Raw genomic sequence first — 20,502 nt, 5'->3', positions numbered from 1 at the left:
CCTCACTTCCCCCTCACTTCCTTGCCGGATCTTGTTACCATTGTGCCTGGAGAAAGCGTTTATTGTGTTTGCCATTACTGTGTTCCTGACCTCTTGCTATATCCATTGACTACGAACCTTGCCGCCTGCCCCGACCTTCTGCTACGTCTGACCTTGCCTCTGTCTAGTCCTTCTGTCCCACGCCTTCTCAGCAGTTAGCGAGGTTGAGCCGTTGCCGGTGGATACGACCTGGTTGCTACCGCCGCAGCAAGACCATCCCGCTTTGCGGCACTCTCTGGTGAATACCAGTAGCAACCTAGAACCGGTCCACTGACACGGTCCACGCCATTCCCTCGCTGACACAGAGGATCCACATCCAGCCTGCCGAATCCTAACAGGGTCTTTAAAAAAAAAAAAATCTGCAATGTTATAGCCCCCATAGGGGCTATAACATGCATTGCACTGATTGCCAGCACTGTTCAATGCATAGCATTGATTAGTGTTATTTGCGCTTGATTGCTCAAGCCTGGCTTGGAGCAATCAAACGCTGATTGGACAGCGTAGGGAGCCTCCCGCTGTTCTCTCAGCTGTTCGGGATGCCACGATTTCACTGCGGCAGTCCCAAAATGCTCCGCTGAGCTTACCGGCAGCATACTCTCCTGTTTTAGACGCAGCTATTAACTTTGATTGCGGCGTCTAAAAGGTTAATACCAGACATCAGCCCGAGCGGCGATGTCTGGTATTAGCCACGGGTCCCGGTTGCTGATAGCAATCGGGACCCCGCAGATATGAATTGCGCTCAGCTTCTGAGCACGCTTCACAGATCGGGAGCCAGCCACGGACATAAATATATGTCTGTGGTCGTTAAGGGGTTCATAAATATTTTTCTATATAACTTTGAGGACTGCTATCTTTGGTGTTTTTAATGTAATAACTGTGTCAGATTTAGAATAAAATGTATCGATTGCATGTACAACTTCCCTGTTATTGGAGTGCAATGAAAAACATTTATCCCTTAACCAGAGGCTTACCTAGTGCCCCTTGTGCCCCTGGCAAGATCACATTTAAAAAATATATATATACAAAGCGATTAAAAATTTACAAAAGTGATACCATTAAAAACTACAGATCATGGTGCAAAAAATAAGCCCTCATACAGCCCCATATATGGTAAAATTAGAAAGTTATAGGTAGTCAAAATAGAGTGATTTTTTCCGTTTTTGCATTTTCATTTTTTCCTCCTTGCCTTTAAAAAATCATAACTCTTTCAATTGTGCACCTAAAAATCCAGATGATGGCTTATTTTTTGCGCCACCAATTCTACTTTGTAATGACATCAGTAATTTTGCCCAAAAATCTACGGTAAAAGGGAAAAAAAATCAATGTGAGACAAAATTGAAAAAAAAACAAAACGCTGTTTTGTAACTTTTGGGGGCTTCCGTTTCTACGTAGTACATTTTTCGGTAAAATTGACACCTTATCTTTATTCTGTAGGTCCATACAATTAAAATGATACCATACTTATATAGGTTTGATTTTGTCGTACTTCTGAAAAAAATCATAACTACATGCAGGAAAATTAATATGTTTAAAATTGTCATCTTCTGACCCCCTATAACTTTTTATTTTTGCGCATATGGGGCGGTATGAGGGCTCATTTTTTGCGCTGTGATCTGAAAGTTTTTAGCGGTACCATTTTTGCATTGATAGGACTTATTGATCGCTTTTTATTTATTTTTTTATGATATTAAAAGTGACCAAAAATGCACTATTTTGGACTTTGGAATTTTTTTGCGCGTACGCCATTGACCGTGCGGTTTAATTAACTATATATTTTTATAATTCGGACATTTCTGCATGCGGCGATACTATATATGTTCATTTTTATTTTTATTTACACTGTGTTTTTTTTTTTATGGGAAAAGGGGAGTGATTCAAACTTTTAATAGGGAAGGGGTTAAATGATCTTTATTCACTTTTTTTTCCACTTATTTTTTGCAGTGTTATAGCTTCCATAGGGACCTATCACACTGCACACACTGATCTATTACATTGATCACTGGTTTCTCATAGGAAACCAGTGATCGATGATTCTGCCGCTTGACTGCTCATGCCTGGATCTCAGGCACTGAGCAGTCATTCGGCGATCGGACAGCGAGGAGGCAGGTAGGGACCTTTCAGCTGTCCTGTAAGCTGTTCAGAATGCCGTGATTTCGCCGTGGCTATCCCGAACAGCCCACTGAGCTAACCGGCATACTTTCACTTTAGACGCGGCGTTCAACTTTGAATGCCGCGTCTAAAGGGTTAATAGCGCGCGGCATCGCAATCAATGCCGCGCGCTATTAGCCACGGGTCCTGGCCGTTGTTAGAGGCCGGGCCCGACCTGCTATGACGCGGGGCCACACCGTGGCCCCACGTTATAGATCGGGAGCGGACACATGACGTTCCAGTACGTCATGTGTCCTTAAGGAGTTAAAAAGTTAAAGTTTGAGATTTTTTTAAAAGCCGCACAATAGAAAAGTATGTAATTGGGAATTTTCCTATCCTAGGTGGCGGAAAATTTAGATTTTAGTAAAGACAAGACGCGAGTATTATGCTATAAACTTCTTTTACTGAACTCAGCAGCAAATAGATATTGTATGTATTAAAGAAAAACTTTTTTAACATATAAGGCGTATATAAGCAAATAGACCAGGTGCAGCCTAGTATGATGTCCGCAACTGCAGCCAATCAGATAACAGTATAGGTGATATCAGTAACTGACAAACAGGTAACTTCCTTCTTCTTTACAATGGAAGAACAGATGAAAGATCAAACGGCATTAAACAATCGTAGACAAGAACTTAGAAGAAAAGTTGAAAGAAGATAATTCATGACATCCAATCGATAGAAAGTTGGTAAGAGGAGTTAAGATGGGATGATCATTGTTGCACTGTGAAGAAAAAATAAATAATTACAGGGATGGGTTCAGGGAAGGATAATACTCGCGTCTTGTCTTTATTAAAATCTAAATTTTCCCTCACCTAGGATAGGAAAATTCCCAATTTTAAGGCAAGACAAGACACTTCGTATTATGCTAGTTTAAAGCTAGACAAATAAATATAACATTTAATTAACAATATTGACTAGATAAAATGGTTATAATAATAGCATAGAAACATGAGATTCTGGTCTAAAATAAAAGGTTTTGAAAGTAGAGTCAGAAGACCAATTAGCTGTGAAAGTGATTCTCCTGATTGAAAAATTTTGGTGGAAACAGCACCCTGGTAGAATGGGTGCCATATTTAGAGATATCATTGCCAGCTAGATGCATGGTTTGTCTAACCCATCGAGTGAGGGTGGGTAAAGAAACAGGAGCATGAGGTTTGCAGAAGGAAATTAACAATTCCAAGGAAGAAGGAATCCTGAGAGATTCTGTTCTGGATTCATAAGAACGGAGGCAACAAACCACACAGAGTTTTTCGTGATGCGGAAAAGAAGTACAGTAACCCCCCGACCTATGATGGCCCCGACATATGATAAAATCGACATACGATGGCCTCTCAGAGGCCATCGCATGTCGATGTCAGCATCGACATACGATGCTTTTATATGTCGGGGCCATCGCATTAACTGCTATCCGACAGCGCAAAATGCTTAAGCTGCTGTCGGATTGCAGTTTAAGCATCCCTGGCAGGTTCGCTCACCTATTCCCGCTGCTCCGATGTCTTCTTCGCGATCCTCCGGTGTCTTGCGCATCTTCTCCAGGGTCCGGGCCTCGCTTTCCGGCGTCGTTGTTACGTCACTACGCACGCCGCGCCGGCGCAGCAGCGTAATAACGTCACCAGAAAGCGAGGCCCGGACCCTGCAGAAGATGCGGAAGAAGCCGGAGGATCGCGAGGAAGACACCGGAGCAGTGGGACAGCATCGGGAGCCCCTGGGACAGCATCGGGAACCCCTGGGACAGCATCGGGAGCGGTGAGGACCTGGTCCGGAGCGACGGGGACAGGTGAGTACAGCTTCCTATACTTTACATTGCACGGATCCCTCAACATACGATGGATTCGACAAACGATGGGTCGTTTGGAACGAATTACCATCGTATGTTGAGGGACCACTGTATAAAAAACAGAATGAAGGTTCGTATAAGTACGACGATAGACAGAAAAAATCTCCTTGGGGAGTAAATTGTCTGCTAGAAATGTCAAGAGATCTGACATCTGAAACACGTTTGACTGAAATAAGGCATAGGAGAGTAGTAAGTTTGAAAGAGAGAAATTTCTATGATAATGAATCATTATCATCCCAAGAAATAAACATATCCAGAATAATATTTGCATTCCAAGTGGAAGTATATTTAGGTAAAGGAGGTCTTTGGAAACAAATGCCTTTAAGTAATTGACAAACTAAAGGATGCTTACCAATAGGAATAGAGTCTATAGGAAAGTGTTTTGAGGAAATAGCAGAACTATAGAGATTTATGGTTCTATAAGCTTTACCAGCATCAAAAGAGGCTGAAAGGAAATTTAAAATATGAAATAAAGGTGCTTTTAAGGGATCCAAATCCCGTTGATTGCACCAATGAGGCCAAAGTCCCCAGTCCGATTGGTAAGCTAATTTGGTACCTGGGGCCCAGGCATCTAAAAGGATGTCTTGATTTGATTTAGAAAATTGATGGTCAGTTTCTGTTGACCTGCGATCAACCAAGCGACTAGAGGTAGTTGGTCGGATAGAATTAAAGGATGATAATTCCCCTGAAGATCGAGAAGGAGATTCAGAAAAGAAGGAAGAAGGCATGGTAGATCTATAAGGAGGTGTAAGATTTGAGGAAACCAAGGTTCAGTTGGCCAAAGAGGGGTTATGAGGACCATAGTGGATTTTTGAATTGAAGTCTGAAAAAGAACTCTTAGGATAAGATTGAAAGGCGGAAAGCCATATAGAGTCTTCTGAGGCCAGAATTGAAGGAAGGCGTCTACGCCCAAAGCTTCTGGATCTGGGCACCAGCTGAAAAAGAGAGGGAGTTGAGTGTTGAGGTGAGAAGCAAAGAGGTCTATATGTAGAAGACCCCATAATTGATTGATTGGAAGATTGGAAGGTGAAGTTTCCAATCGCTGGAATCTGTTAGATAACGAGAGTACCAAGGATAATACTCGCGTCTTGTCTTTATTAAAATCTAAATTTTCCCTCACCTAGGATAGGAAAATTTTAAGGCAAGACAAGACACTTCATATTATGCTAGTTTAAAGCTAGACAAAAATGCCAAAAGTCTTTGAGATAGTCTGCAAGAAGTTTGGAAATCGTATCTCCCAAATGATTGATGTATTGGATAGCGGAAATGTTGTCCATGCAAAGGAGGATACAACAGTGGGAGGACATTTTTGCAAAGCTCTTTAAGGCAAAGAATCCTGCTAGTTATTCTAGACAATTTATGTGAAGATGACATTCTGATGGAGACCATTTCCCTTTGGTGGAAAGGGAACCACAATGAGTGCTCCATCCGGAAAGGCTCGCATCTGATTCTATAACAATGTTTGGATTTGGGTGAAAGATTGCTTTCCTGTTCTAGGATTCTATGTGTTCGAGCCACCAAAGAAGTTTTTCTTTGGCTTCTGAAGAGAGGGTAATTTTGTCGGAATAGTCGAGACCTTCTCGGAGATGGCGAATCTTCAAACATTGGAGTGCTCTGTAGTGTAGAGGAGAGGGAAAAATGGCCTGAATAGAAGCTAAAAGTAGACCCACAACTCGAGCTATCGTCTGTAAAGATATTAGATCTTTGTGGAGAATTTGACAGATCTCCTTCCGAATGGTTTTCAATTTCGTGGGGGGAAGACTCAAAGTGGTCAATTGAGTATTGATCATGAAGCCTAGAAATTCTAATTTTTGAGACGGAATTAGAACGGAACGGAAGAAAGTTGATGAGGAAACCCAAGTGAGTTAGAAGAGACAGTGTACAATTCGTGTGCAGAGAAATTAACTCTCTTGATTAGGCCATAAGAAGTATGTTGTCGAGGTAAATTATATGGCGGACCCCGCGACTACAGAGAGAGGCCACAACTGGTTTTGGTCATTTTGTAATGCACCAAGGGGCTGATGAGAGGCCAAGTGGAAGGCATGTGAATTGCCATTTTTGACCGTTCCAAAGAAATTGAAGGAAGGTTTGAGATGAAGGGTGAATTGGGATTGTTAGGTATACGTCTTTTATGTCTATTTTTATTATCCAGTCGTGTTTTAAAAGAATGTCTCTCAATAGGTGTATGCCCTCCATTTTGAAGTGTCGGTAGACTACAAGGTTGTTTAGTTTTCTCAAATTGATTACCGGTCTGTGACCTCCATCCTTCTTTTTTACCAGGAATGGATTGCTTAAGAATCCTGGAGATAGAATAGGAACAGGGATAATTGCCTGTTTGGAAATAAGTTCTTTGATTTCTTGATCTATCAGAGTTCTGTCCATTAGGGAAAATTATATCGGGTGAGATAGATAGAGTTGGACAGGAGGGGAGACAAATTCTATCTGATAGCCATTGACTGTATTTAGAATCCATGAATTGGATGTGATCATGTTCCAATTTTGAGAAAAATGTAGGAGGCTGCCTATTAATGGAATGTGTGGGGAAGAAGACCAAATTAGACTTACCTGTGGGAAGTCTGGAATGTGGATATCCCCTTTGTCCTCGTGCGAGCCACGGTCTTCCCCTGTATGGAAAAAAGGGAGGGGATAAGGAGGAGGGTCCTGCGAATTGTGGTTGAGATTGGGGAAAGGAGCCTCTAGATTGATTTCTGGGTTGTGAGGAGCGGCCGGAAAAGCAGCTCCGTCCTCTTCCGGCCTTTCCAAAAATTCTCTGTGAGGACACTTTTTTCATAGAAACTTGAGCTTTGCTCAAGGATGAAAAAAATCCAACATATTTATTTAGTTCCTTTATAAAATCTTCCCTGAACAGCATTCCCTTAGTAGGGTTAGGGGGTTCTGCCGTGGCTAAATTGGTCAATTGGGGATCAATTTTCATCAGAATTGACCGCTTTCTTTCAGTAGATAGAGAGGAGTTAGCATTCCCAAAAAGGCAAATGGCTCATTGAGCCCAGCCTCTGAGGGTCGCTGTATCAATTGGGGTATTAGAATTAGTTGCCTCTTCTGCCAAGTCAAGGATTTTAGTGAGTGGTCCGAGGAGGTCCATGAGCTTTTCTTGGCAAGCTTTGAAGCTCCTATCTACCCCTTTCTTTGGGTTCTTACCCATTTTAAATAGAAATTTTTTGAGGAGAGGGTCCAATTCTGGAGTGGCAGAGGCATTATATGGGAGAGTAGGGCAAGGGCATTCTGCTTTCAACTTATTACGTAATGCCCGATCTTAGGGTTTATTAGCCCATATTGATAAAAATTGAGCCACTTTGGCGTTAGGTAGCCATTCCCCAGAGTGTGGGTGACAAATTAGAGAGGGATCAAAGAATGGTTCCTCAGAGTCATCAACAGTCATTTCCTCCTGAACATCTACCACTTTCTTACGAGGCATAAAGGATGTCCTCCACATCTCCAAAATAAGAATCAAGAGACTCATCAGAAGAGGTATCTCAGAAGGAGTTAGGTTTTGCCCTGAAGGCAGATTTATGAGCCCTAATGGGTTGAGCTTCCTCTTGGGCTGAGGGTAAAATGTGTGGTGTATGTGAACCATTAACAGAGTTAGAATCCTGTTTAGGATTTATTTTATAGGTCTTAGAAACATTTTGTTGAACTCCTGAAGAGTTTTTATCAGATTATGGGCCCTCAGAAGTATGGTGTTTTTTGAATTATGCCTTACTTGGACCTCTGAGTCATTTAGCGAGAATGGATACTGACTACTCAGGGGACCAAAATTGGTCTGAAGGAGTGAGAGGGGGTAAAGCCCCAACATCTTGAGTAGTAGGGCGAGTTAGGGCCATAGAAATAGATTTATTGATTGAGTCCTGTAAACTAAAATGGCGGTTTGTACCGCAGATTGGACTGATCTTGATACTGAATCATCTACCATACACTGTAATTGATCATGGGAGGTGGAATCTTTGGCATTTGCCCTATTGTCTTCGGCCATGGTAAAAAGATATGAAATAATATAAGGGAGATAGTAAAAACACTGTGTAAACATAGTTAAGGAAAGTAAAATAGATATAGTATTGTTTATTCATGAATCAATATATTTGTATATATCTGTATATATTTGTATATATGTACATAAAAATATATGGAAATTAAATAATGTGATAATATGAATTAATAAATTAAATTAAATAATGAATTAATTAAATAAATAATTAATTAATGAATAAATAATCAATTAATTAAATAAATTATTCATGAAATAAATAAATAGATAATATTTCAAAAAAATCAATTGTTAATTAAAAAGAAATTTTTCAGAAAAATATATGCAGTGTGCCATAAACATATAGCCACCGAGTGGCAGTACAGGCTAAGAAATGAAGAATTACACATAAAATGTGAGATGTAAGATAAGACACTGTGTAAGGATATTTAGCCATATATTAAGACGTCCTCTGGCTTCTGACACTCTGAGGTGAATGTCAGAAGCCCGCGAAAAAGCTGACAGGAGATCACTTTACTGTCAGAGATATCGTGAGCACAGTGACGCATGAAAAATAACAGGAAGAACAGGAAGGGTTACTGTGTGAAATAAAGAATAAAAGTGATGGGGAAACCTATAAAAGGATGGGGTAAGTCGGAAATATGATCGGTGGCCAAATATAGGGAAAATAAGCGGATATTTCCCTAAGGTAGAATAACAGAGGAAAAAATGGCCAAAAAATAAAAGAATAATTTCGCAAGTGTAGAAGAGAAAAGGGGGAAAAAAAAGGAGATAAATGAACTAATATTGTATATAGAAATATATTCAACTGGGAGAAATATACATATATATGAAAATAAAATTAAATATAAGTGTAAATAAATGTAATTAAATAGGAATAATAAAGAGAATAAATATGATATAAATATAATATATATAAATTAATTAATATGAGCAGCAAAGATGAAGAAAGTTACCTATTTGTGAGTTACTGATATCACCTATACTGCTACCTGATTGGCTGCTGTTGCGGACATCATACTAGGCGGCACCTGGTCTATGTGCTTATATGTTAAAAAAAAGTTTTTCTTTAATACATATGTAGTGTCCCGGTACCGTATTACATACGTTACCTTGTGGTGAGGTCCCCAAAGTCAGAGTCCCTAGGAACAGTGGGGGACCTCTTCCTTAGTTAACCCCTCGTCACCCCTCAGTTAGCTATAATTAATGTAAATATAAATGTAAAGATGTATATTTAATATTCTTGCGTTGTTTGCATCGCAGGACCTGCGGGTCATGTGACCGGGTTGCAGAACTCTATGGTTTTTGCTAAAGAACCTTTGGTGGTTTTGGACATGTGATCACCCACAATCCATTGTAAAGGTGAGTGACAACTGATTGGACCAGTCCAAAACGGCCAGCCCCTGCCGATATAAGGGAGCTGCGCCATCTTGATCGCTCTCTTCGGTTGCTGATTCTGGACGAGGTAGGACCTCCGCAGCTTACAAGACAATTACTAGGCCTAAGCCTTGCGGCCTAAGCCTGTGCTAGAGACGGATAATTCATACAATTCCCCGCTATCTCTGCAAGATCTCCAGACCTAATCAAACCCTTAAATCTGGCGGATCTATGCAAATACAATCCTCTAACGCTAAAGAGAACTTTCCGGTCCTAAGCATCTGTCAATCACTGCTGTGCTGTTTAAATAGACTCTGTTATCTGGACAGTTACCGTTATTGCAAAAACAAAAAATGTTCAGTAAAGATTCCGCAAGTTTTAAGTTCAGCACTGCTGTGGACAATGTATTTTTTCACACTCACCTATCGCTCTTGGGAAGGGTGGCGATAGGTCCAGCATCAATACAGAGTTTTAACCCTCACCCTGGCGTCACGAGTGACAAGGGTTAACAGCGCCCTTTATAATACTGAACAGCAACACCCCAACTACCCTACACCCCCACAAGGCTTTATTCACCAAGTTTACCACAAAGCCTTTTTGGCGTCTGACGAACAGAATTCGGGTGTGTGCCTGCTGCTATTGCCACTAGTGAAACTGTACTCCCCCCAATATGACGGACTTTATTCATGTACTGTGGATTATACTCTGGTGAACGGGGCTGTGCGCACGGTGCTGTGTGGAGAAAGTGCGCATGGAAAGTAAGGGGGGAGACGAAGGGTACAGCAGAGTTACAAGTTGCAGTGGAAAGAGTTAAGGCTAGCGCAGGGCCTTCCCGCGCGCGTGACCCAGAAGCCCCGCCCACCGAAGCCCTAGGTACCGCGGCGGCCATTTTGCCAGAGTCTAGAGCCGGAGACCTGCAAAAGGATATAGCGCAACGGGCAAAAAAGCGCAGAGTGCGACAGCGGATCGAATCTTGTAAAGAGCCGGAACAGTACAGGACTCTGAGACGCCAGATTGCCAAATTGAAGTCCTGTGTAGATTCACTTCAGCTGCCGATCAACGCACTCAAATTTCAGATTAACGCACTCCAGTTTCAAGTCGCCGCTCTCAAATTTGAAATCTACGCACTCAGGTTCCAGATCAGAGAGCAGCTGCTTATCCTCTTGGGACCAAGGAATCCAAGGTTTATTTAAAGGGCCGGCACACCTAATACCAAAAAGATGTCGGAGCCTGCAGCGCCATTGTCACCACCGGAGCAACAGGGGGTGATGCTCCAGTGACCCCACCAATGGAGTCTCCACATCGAGTTAGAAGGGTGCTGCCGCCCCCGCCAACACTGACGACCCTGCAAAGACGGGGTCCACCCGTGAGTTCAGCGGAGCCTTCGCCACGGGCAGAAACAGGATCCATCTAGTCCACCTCCAGTTTCTCCCTACATGCTGGGAGCTCCTGTTGCTGCACCTGTCTTCTTGGGAAATTCTGTGCTACCTACCTATAATGGTGACCCGTTCACATTACGAGACTTTAAGGAAAAGATCTACAGCCTCTTCGGGTTCTATGCCCTTCCTCCTCATCAACAAGTACAGTTGCTTCTGGGACAGCTCCAGGGACCTGGTTTAGAGGAGCTTCGCACCTGGCCGGCAACTGACAAAGCCACAGTGGGACAGATTTTCGAGGGACTCAAGTGTTTGAATGTCACTCCCCCTCTGAGGTACGCCTCAGACTATACGAGCGACGTCAGTAACCAGGTGAGACTCTCAGGGCATACACGGTAGCTTTGCAGAATGCATTAGAGGCGGTGCAGAAGCTGGATGGCATCACGCCCGATCAGGGCAAACGAGTACTGATGGACCGTTTCATAGAGGGGGCACAGAATAAATGGGACAAGGCCCAACTTAGGATGCTAGCTGTGCAAAATCCCGACATGGCCTTCCCAGCTTTTAAGAGACTAGCCGTTAAAGTGATTGAATCAGGACCCCAGGAAGAAGAAGTTAGTCTCCCCACTGCAGAATCCCCGGGGACCTCGTCTCAGTCACCTGTCCCGTCCCAGACTGCCCTTGTGACACCTCTCCCTAGCCCTTGGACAGCCGATTTGCAAGACATTAAGCAGGACATTGAGCAGTTTGCCAAGGCTTTCAAAGAAATGGATGTTCGGCCCAATCCCTCTAGACCTGTAACACTCCCACCTAAGAAACCTGACCCCAGCCCTACCAGTCCCCCTGATACCCCTCCTGTGAGGCCACCTGGGACTCAAAGACCTGCTTGTAGCTATTGCAACAAGAGTGGACACAGGAGGAGCCAACGCTGGGCTTTAAACCGGCGTCCCCTGGGGTCGAGGACCGAACCCCAGGAGTAGCTGATGAAGGTCCAGAACCAATCGGCACCAAGAAAAGACTGTCTATGCATGTTGCTCCTATGTACAGGTGATAGTCGAGGGGATCCGGTTGCAAGCGTTAATAGATATTGGGTCTCAGGTGTCCACTATTCCTCAGGGAGTTTTTTATAAATATCGGGGTCCAGAAAGGTTATGTGAGCCTAAGGAGGTGGAGTTTAGAGTGATTGTAGGGAACGGGAAACCAATACCCAGGCATGGCAACTGGGAGCCCACGGTGCAGGTGGGAGAGCATGTGTTAGAAGGACAGGGTGTAATTGTCATCAGTGTTAGAGATGAAGGGGCAGCTGACTTCATTTTAGGCATGAACATCATGAGGCACTGTTTTGATGACATTGTTAATACATTGCATGCATCTCTCCCTCACTTGTCAGCTCCAGGCCGGCGAGCCGCGCAACACCGCCTTAAGATACTACAAGCAGAGCAGAAGTTTGGGAATAATCAGGGAGAAATCTGTTTGGATCCTGAGAAGTCAGGATCCAAGACATATGGGCTGTTGTCCTACTGCCCCAGACAGAAACTGTTGTTTAGTGTCGTGCCCATCCTGGGGTGAAGAATCAGGATTACCAAGCACTCTTAGAGCCCATCCTACTGGACGACTACCTCTTGGTGCGAGCGGCTAGAAGTCTGGTGAGAGTCCGAAATGGGAAAGTTCAGGTGAGACTTATCAACCTCTCTGAAGTGGCAGCACGGTTATCCAAATATACCCCGGTGGCTACGCTGCACCGTTTGGAGGCAAAAGATGTGGTCTCGAAGTCGCAAGTTGTTCAACAAGGACCTGATCAGGACCCTGCAGAACCCTGGTGGGCCCAACTACAAATTGGGAATGAAGACACCCCAAGGAACAGGTGGGAGGAGTCATCCAGGTAGCTAAGCAATACCAAGAAGCTTTCAGCAAGTTCCCTACTGACTTTGGCAGAACCACGATGATCCAACATTGGTTCCTCACTGGGGACAGTCCCCCCATTAAGGAGAGGCATTGCCCAGTGGCACCTGGGATGTATCAGACCATCAAGAAAATGCTAGTCGAAATGAAGGCAGCTGACATTATCCAGGAAAGCCAGAGTCCTTGGGCGGCACCTTTGGTCCTTGTGAAGAAGGACTGGAGTATCCGTTTTTGTGTAGACTACAGAAAACTGAATGGAATAACCCACAAGGACGCTTATCCTCTTACCCGTATTGAGGAATCTCTGACTGCTTTGGGGTCCGCTGCCTACTTCTCTATGCTGGACTTGACAAGTGGATACTGGCTAGTACCGATGGCGGAGGAAGACAGTGAGAAGACAGCCTTTATGACTCCCATGGGACTCTTCGAGTTCAAAAGTATGCCCTTTGGACTGTGCAACGCACCTGCTACTTTCCAACGCTTAATGGAGCGATGTTTAGGGCATCTCAACTTCCAGAGTGTTCTCTTATACCTAGATGGCGTCATTGTCTATTCCCGGACATATCAGGAACATCTGGACCACTTGAAAGAAGTCTTCCAAGTTGTGATTCAACATGGGCTCAAGTTTAAACCCTCCAAGTGTCATCTGTTGAAGCCGCAAGTACACCATTTGGGGCATGCAGTCAGTGCCGAAGGTGTTCAGCCCAACCCTGATAAAGTGAGTGCCGTAAGGGACTGGCCTACCCCCAAGACGGTGCGAGACGTCAGAAGTTTCTTGGGATTTGCTGGCTATTACCGGCGGTTCATCCCACATTTTGCTCAAATAGCCGGGCCCTTGACCGAGCTACTGAGAGGCACTGCCCGGGAGAATTACAATGGAAGGGTACCGATACAGTGGGCTGAAGTATCTCCTCACGGCACCCCTTATTCTGGCGTATCCTGGCCCCGGGTGAAGAACCCCCCGCCGAAGATGTGTGGGAAGATGTAGAGATGCCCCCCTTCTACCGAAGGTTCGTGAGCCAGAGTGCTCTAACTGCCCAGGAGAGTGACGAACCTAAACCTCTTAAAGTCCCTGAAGATTTATCTACATGGAAGACACTTCAGGACGAGAGCAAGATTATTGGGGATCTCTTGGACTATTGCCTCCACAAGAAAATACCCACTCGGTTTTACAAGTCACGCGGGGACTTCGAGTTAAAGCGGCTGTGGCGACAGAGGAATCGCCTGTTCCTGCACAAAGGGTTGCTATATCGAAACTCCTTGGACCCAGTTTCCGGAGACCGCCTACACCAGATCTTGGTCCCTTGAAGGGATGCGGCCAAGTTCCTGAACGACCAGTCAGGACATTTCGAGGTCCACAAGACTGAAGCCACAGTCCGTAGAAGGTTTTACTGGATAGGGATGCAGGGAGACATTGAGAAGTGGTGCGCTGAATGCTCCATGTGCAACGTCATCAAGAATCCCCAGAGGAACGGCAGGGCCCCTTTACATCCCATCTGCACAGAGAGGCCTAACCAGATTGTTGCCCTGGATCATGTGAAACTGACCCCCACTCGGTCTGGCTACTGCTATGCCCTGACCATGGTGGACCATTATTCCAAGTGGGTGGTTGTGGTCCCTGTCAAGGACCTTACCGCCAATACGGCTGCCCAGTTCTTCTACAGTCACTGGATCCAACCTCTCGGGTGTCCCGAATCGGTCCTCACGGATCGGGGAACAGCCTTTGAAGCTCAGTTGTTCCAGGAACTTTGCCAGTTACACGACTGCAGGAAGCTTCGTACGACAGCCTACCATCCCCAGGGGAACGGGCTCTGCGAGAGAATTAATCAAGTGTTCATCCATATGCTCAGGGCCGCCTCTGTCTCAAAGCATGAAGAGTGGCCTCGATTACTACCCGAGCTCCTGGAAATTTACAACAACACTGTTCACTGTTCTACAGGGTATATGCCCTTTTTCCTGATGATGGGCCGACATGGCCCATTGCCAAAGGATCGGGTCTTTGGGCTACAAGCCCCTTTCAACAATTTCCCTCAAGTCTCTCAAGGTTGAGTCTCGGAGCATCAAAGGCGAATAGAAGAGGCCAGAGATATTGTTGAGAAGAAAATGGGCGAAGTCTACGACCACCAACAGAAAGATTATAATCGGCATGCTTCAGCTCGGCCCCTACAACTTGGAGATAAAGTGTGGCTCAGGAAATTCCCTAGGACCCATAAATTGGACTCTCTGTGGGAAACGGAGCCTTATACTATCACTGCAATACCCTATCCCGAAACGGATGTGTATGAGGTACAGAAGGAAGGGTTTGAGCCCCAAGTGGTCCACCAAAATAGAATAAAAGCGTGCCTCAAAGAAGCTTTGTCCGGACCACCCCCACCAACTCCTCTTCTAGCTAGGCCAGTGAGAGAGTATGTACCTGGAGAAGAGATTTATCCTACCATGGACGTTCCTTTGTTCTCCCCTCATCAGCCTGCCATGTATTGAGGTGTGCCATGTCCAGCTCTACCCAGTCAACCGCCACTGGTTGCTCCACCCAGCCTGCTGCCAGTAACCACTCCACCCAGCCAACTGCCGAAAGCTGCTCCACCTAGTCAGCCACCGTTGGTTGCTACACCCAGTACCAGTTCTGCTCCAAGTTTTGCTGCACCTTCTCCACCTGACTGCAGAGAATCTCCCGGTCCAACCGAAGATGTTGCTTCTGTGTCTAGCCCTCAAGCTGGTCCCTCTGGGACTGAAGTTTCTGCGGAATCATTAGGTGAAGAGACTCCGGATGGCTCAGAGGTGGTGTTGCGACGGTCTCAAAGGACTAAACAGGGTAAACTACCCTTAAGATATCAAGCCTAACTTTTTAGCAGTACTTGCACACATAGTACTTAAATAGCTCACTTAAATGTACTACTTCAATCTTCTTCAGTACATACACAAAAACAAAAATATATCTCACATTCAAGAAACACTTAGGAATTGTAGCCTATTGATATCCAGTTCCTGCCACTGTTAGGTACACTCTTATTTCTCTTCTCTTTATTACGTGTGTGAGATGCTCTACCTGGCCAGTAGGTGCTCTTGCGAGCTTAAAATTAAACACGTATTTCTAAAGGTAATCTAGGTAGGTTATACTGTTGTGTTCTAGGGGTTAGTAGCATGTAGCAGATAGACCCTAGTAGCTAACCATATTGGTAGAGATCCTCAGGCAAGCCAATATACCCTTTTGTGTACTAACAGGTAACTCATCGTGGCAAAACAAAAATAAATGTGGTGAGATTTCAAAAATGTTTTAGTCAGCTTGAAACTAAATGTATAGAGAGCTGTACTGATGTCTAGTTAGCCTCATAAATGTATAGAGAGCTATAAAAATGTCCAAGGAGCTAGAAACTAAAGATTAGATAGCTTAATTAATGTCTAGCAAGCTTCAAAATGTACAGTAAGCTTTGTAATGCCTAGATAGCTTCATAATGCCTAAATAGCCTCATAATTGTCTAGTCAAAATGCTAGTCAGAGTATCAAGAGGATTTAAAGGTGTCTAATGTTTATTCAGATTTTGGTTAGGATGTGTATTTTAGTTAGCAATCCTGTCGTAGTCCCTCTGCCTTAGGGGATAGTCATCGGGGTCGACTTGTTTTAAGTAAGGGGGTTTGTGGTGTCCCGGTACCGTATTACATACGTTACCTTGTGGTGAGGTCCCCAAAGTCAGAGTCCCTACGAACAGTGGTAGTCCTCTTCCTTAGTTAACCCCTCGTCACCCCTCAGTTAGCTATAATTAATGTAAATATAAATGTAAAGATGTATATTTAATATTTTTGCCTTGTTTGCGTCGCAGGACCTGCGGGTCATGTGACCGGGTTGCAGAACTCTATGGTTTTTGCTAAAGGACCTTTGGTGGTTTTGGACATGTGATCACCCATAATCCATTGTAACGGTGAGTGACAGCTAATTGGACCAATCCAAAACGGCAAGCCCCTGCCCATATAGAGGAGCTGCGCCATCTTGATCGCTCTCTTGGGTTCCTGATTCTGGGTGAGGTAGGGCCTCCGCAGCTTACAAGAGAATTACTAGGCCTAAGCCTTGCGGCCTAAGCCTGCGCTAGAGACGGATAGTTCATACAATTCCTCGTTATCTCCGCAATATCTCCAGACCTAATCAAACCCCTAAATCCGGCAGATCTATGCAAATACAATCCTCTAAAGCTAAAGAGAACTTTCTGGTCATAAGCATCTGTCAATCACTGCTGTGCTGTTTAAATAGACTCTGTTATCTGGACTGTTACCGTTATTGCAAATACAGAAAATCTTCAGTAAAGATTCCGCAAGTTTTAGGTTCAGCACTGCTGTGGACAATCTATTATTTCACACTCACCTATCGCTCTTGGGAAGGGTGGCGATAGGCCCAGCATCAATACAGAGTGACAAGGGTTAACAGCGCACTTTATAATACTGAACAGCAACACCCCAACTACCCTACACCCCCACAAGGCTTTATTCCCCAAGTTTACCACACATACAATATCTATTTGCTGCTGAGTTCAGTAAAAGAAGTTTATAGCATAATACTCGCGTCTTGTCTTTATTAAAATCAAAATTTTCCACCACCTAGGATAGGAAAATTCCCAATTACATACTTTTCTATTGTGCGGCTTTAAAAAAAAAAAGCTTTAACTTTTTAAACAAACTAACTTTTTAAGCAAAATTTGTATGTTTAAAATCACTCTATTTTGACTACCTATGACTTTCTAATTTTACTGTATACGGGGCTGTATAAGGGCTTATTTTTTGCACCGTGATCTGTAGTTTTTATCAGTACCACTTTTGCCTATTTATAACTTTTTAATCGCTTTGTATAATTTTTTTTTTTAAATGTGATCTCGCCAGGGGCACAAGGGGCACTTGGTACACCTCTGGTTAAGGGATAAATGTTTTTTTATTGCACTCCAATAACAGGGGAGTTGTACATGCAATCGATACATACAATATCTATTTACTGATGAGTTCAGTAAAAGAAGTTTATAGCATAATACGAAGCGTCTTGCCTTAAAATCATGGATCTCATTTTAATCATACTGACCCACAGAACAAAGCAAAAAATCTAATTTTTACCGTAAAGTTTACAGCCTGAAAAGGAAACCTTTGCAAAAATATGGTTTTCTTTTCAATTTTCCCACACAAATAATATTTTTTGGTTGTGCCATACATTTTTTGGTAAAATGAGTGATGTCATTACAAAGAACAATTGATCGCACAAAAAACAAGCCCTCATGTGGATATAAGAGTTATGATTTTTAGAAGGAGAGGAAGAACCAGTTGTACTTCGCGTAACCAGTTGTACTTTGTAATGACATCCCTCATTTTACCCTAAAATGTATGGTAGACCCAAAAATTTTCTTTTTGCAAAGACATTTAAACAAGAATCATAATTTAGCAAATTTGGGGGGTTTCGTTTTCACGCTGTACACTTTGCGGTAAAAATTACATGTTTTCTTTATTCTCTGGGTCAATCCAATTAAAATGCTACCCATGGTTACATACATTTCTATTATTGCACTGCTTCAAAAAAAATCTCAAACTTTTTAAAAATAAAATCAGCATGTTTAAAATTGCTTTATTTTGACCACCTCTAACGTTCTTACTTTTCCGTACTCATTTTTTGTGCCATGATCTGTAGTTTGTTTTGGTACCACATTTGCATATATGTGACTTTTTGATTGCCTTTTATAAAAAAAAATTTTGCAGTTTGATGTGACAAAAAAGCTGAATTTTTTTACATTTTTTTTTTGTTTTACATTTACACCGTTCGCCGAATGGGATCATTAACATTATATATTTATAATTTGGACATTTACGCGTGCAACAATACCAAATATGTTATTTATTTTTTTTACGCTTTTTTATATTAATATGAGGAAAAGGGGTGGAAGGCAGATCAGTGCAGAAGATCCGGGAGACCGAAGGAGGCAGTTGAGGGAACCTCTGTCCGCCATCTTGGCTGATCAGATCCTCGCGGCAGTGGGTGATCAGATCAGCCATTTGAAGTGCCGCAATGCCGCAGATGCCATGATCCGTATTGATCACAGCGTCTGAGGGGTTAATGGCAGACATCAGCGCGATCGAAGATGTCCGCCATTACCGGCAGCCCCGCGGCTGCTGACAGCCGCAGGAACCTGCTGGGAATGAAGCGAGCACATCTCTTGCGCTCGCGTCACAGCCACGCCATAAATATCCCTTCCTGTCAGGTGTCAACAATTCAGCCTTACCGACCTATAATGTAGTGGTTTGTCATGCGTTGGGTGAGGGGACTATGGTATGGGCCTGCGTGCAGGTTCCGCGTCATAACTGGCAGATGCCTACTGCTGTACAGTGAGAATTCTAACTTATGCCTCAACAAATAAGCTCTAATACAACTTTGTCAGGGAAAAAATAAAAAAGGTTGGGCTCTTAAAAGGCTATAGAAGGTGAGGAGGAAAAAATTTAAAGTAAGCCAGAAATCATAATTCACCGGCTCATGAAAGTGTTAAAGTGGTACTCCGGTGAAAACCTTTTCTCTTTTAAATCAACTGGTGGCAGAAAGTTAAACATATTTGTAAATTACTTCTATTAAAAAATCTTAATCCTTCCTGTACTTGTTAGCTGCTGAATACTACAGTAGAGAGGAAATTCTTTTCTTTTTGGAATGCTCTCTGATGACATCACGAGCACAGTTCTCTCTGCTGACGTTATTATAATAATAATAACTACACATTATTTATTGTTGTCCTTAGAGGGATTTGAACCCAAGTCCCCAGCACTGCAAGGCAGCAGTGCTAACCACTGAGCCACCATGCTGGGCTTAGCATATATCTGCTATGCACGGTTGCTAAAATGGACAGAGATGTCAGCAGAGAGCACTGTGCTCGTGATGTCATCAGTGTTCCAAAAAGAAAGGAATTTCCTCTGTAGTATTCGGCAGCTAATAAATACTGGAAGGATTAAGATTTTTTAATAGAAGTAATTTACATATATGTTTAACTTTCTGCCACCAGTTGATTTAAAAGGAAAAAGGTTTTCACCGGAGTGAAAACCATACCTTTAATGGTATGGAAATGTTTTCCTAGCTTGTCCTGAGTCCTCTGATATCTTTGGATGAATAGTTGGACAGCATTGTGGCCCTGTATTGTATTTTACATTATACACACATATTAGCCCTTCATCCGCTAAAATGTGGCCGCACTATATTATACACTGTTTGAACATAACCTTATAGATATTCTTGAATAATATGATCAAAGAATCACATGATTTGTAAAAAAGACAAATTTATCTGAAAAATACCACAAAACACATATACTAATATTCACTATTATGGGAAAAACAGCACATAAACTTCATCATAGGGGAACAAAAAAAAGTGCAGTTTGTCAGGGGTGTATTTTCCTGGCAGAAAAATGTTATCCAAATAAGTCCGAAAGGTCTAAAGCTGGATTCACACCTCATTTTCAGCCTACGGTTGCCGGATCCGGCTGGGGGACGTGAAAACCTGAGTCACCGTTTGACTCCGGTCAACTCATTAAAGTAAATGGATTTCAGCGCCGGTCCGGCTGGGATATGGGAGCGCCCGATTTTCCCCTCCTCCAGCCGGATCCGGCAACCTTAGGCTTAAAACGAGGTGTGAATGCAGCCTAACAAGATAATTCCACTGTACAAGAAGTGCACTGTATTCTAAATTGTATTGTGTGGGGAATGCGGTCACTTCTAGCTCTAGTTACTTTGTTAATAAATATTCTGCATCATGACGTTGTCACTCGCTTACTTGCCTTGTTATATGCTCAGACATCTCTTCCTCTATTTGTA

The 20,502-nt window shown here is 43.3% G+C and overlaps 1 long non-coding RNA gene across 1 annotated transcript in view; it reads right to left on the bottom strand.

Annotated features, from left to right (window-relative positions):
- Positions 1-2,705: 2,705 nt before the first annotated feature.
- LOC130366866 (uncharacterized) overlaps positions 2,706-20,502 on the bottom strand; it is a 44,006-nt gene continuing 26,209 nt past the window's right edge. The window contains exons 3-4 of the long non-coding RNA XR_008891962.1: positions 6,593-6,651; positions 2,706-2,911 (exon numbers count right to left, since the gene is read on the bottom strand). This is a non-coding gene — a long non-coding RNA (uncharacterized LOC130366866). The remainder of the gene's footprint in view (positions 2,912-6,592; positions 6,652-20,502) is intronic.

This window comes from Hyla sarda, chromosome 4 (assembly GCF_029499605.1).
Source record: "Hyla sarda isolate aHylSar1 chromosome 4, aHylSar1.hap1, whole genome shotgun sequence".
Lineage (NCBI taxonomy): Eukaryota > Metazoa > Chordata > Amphibia > Anura > Hylidae > Hyla > Hyla sarda.
Note: the sequence above shows the minus strand (reverse complement) of the source record. Positions and strands in the feature narration are given on the sequence as shown.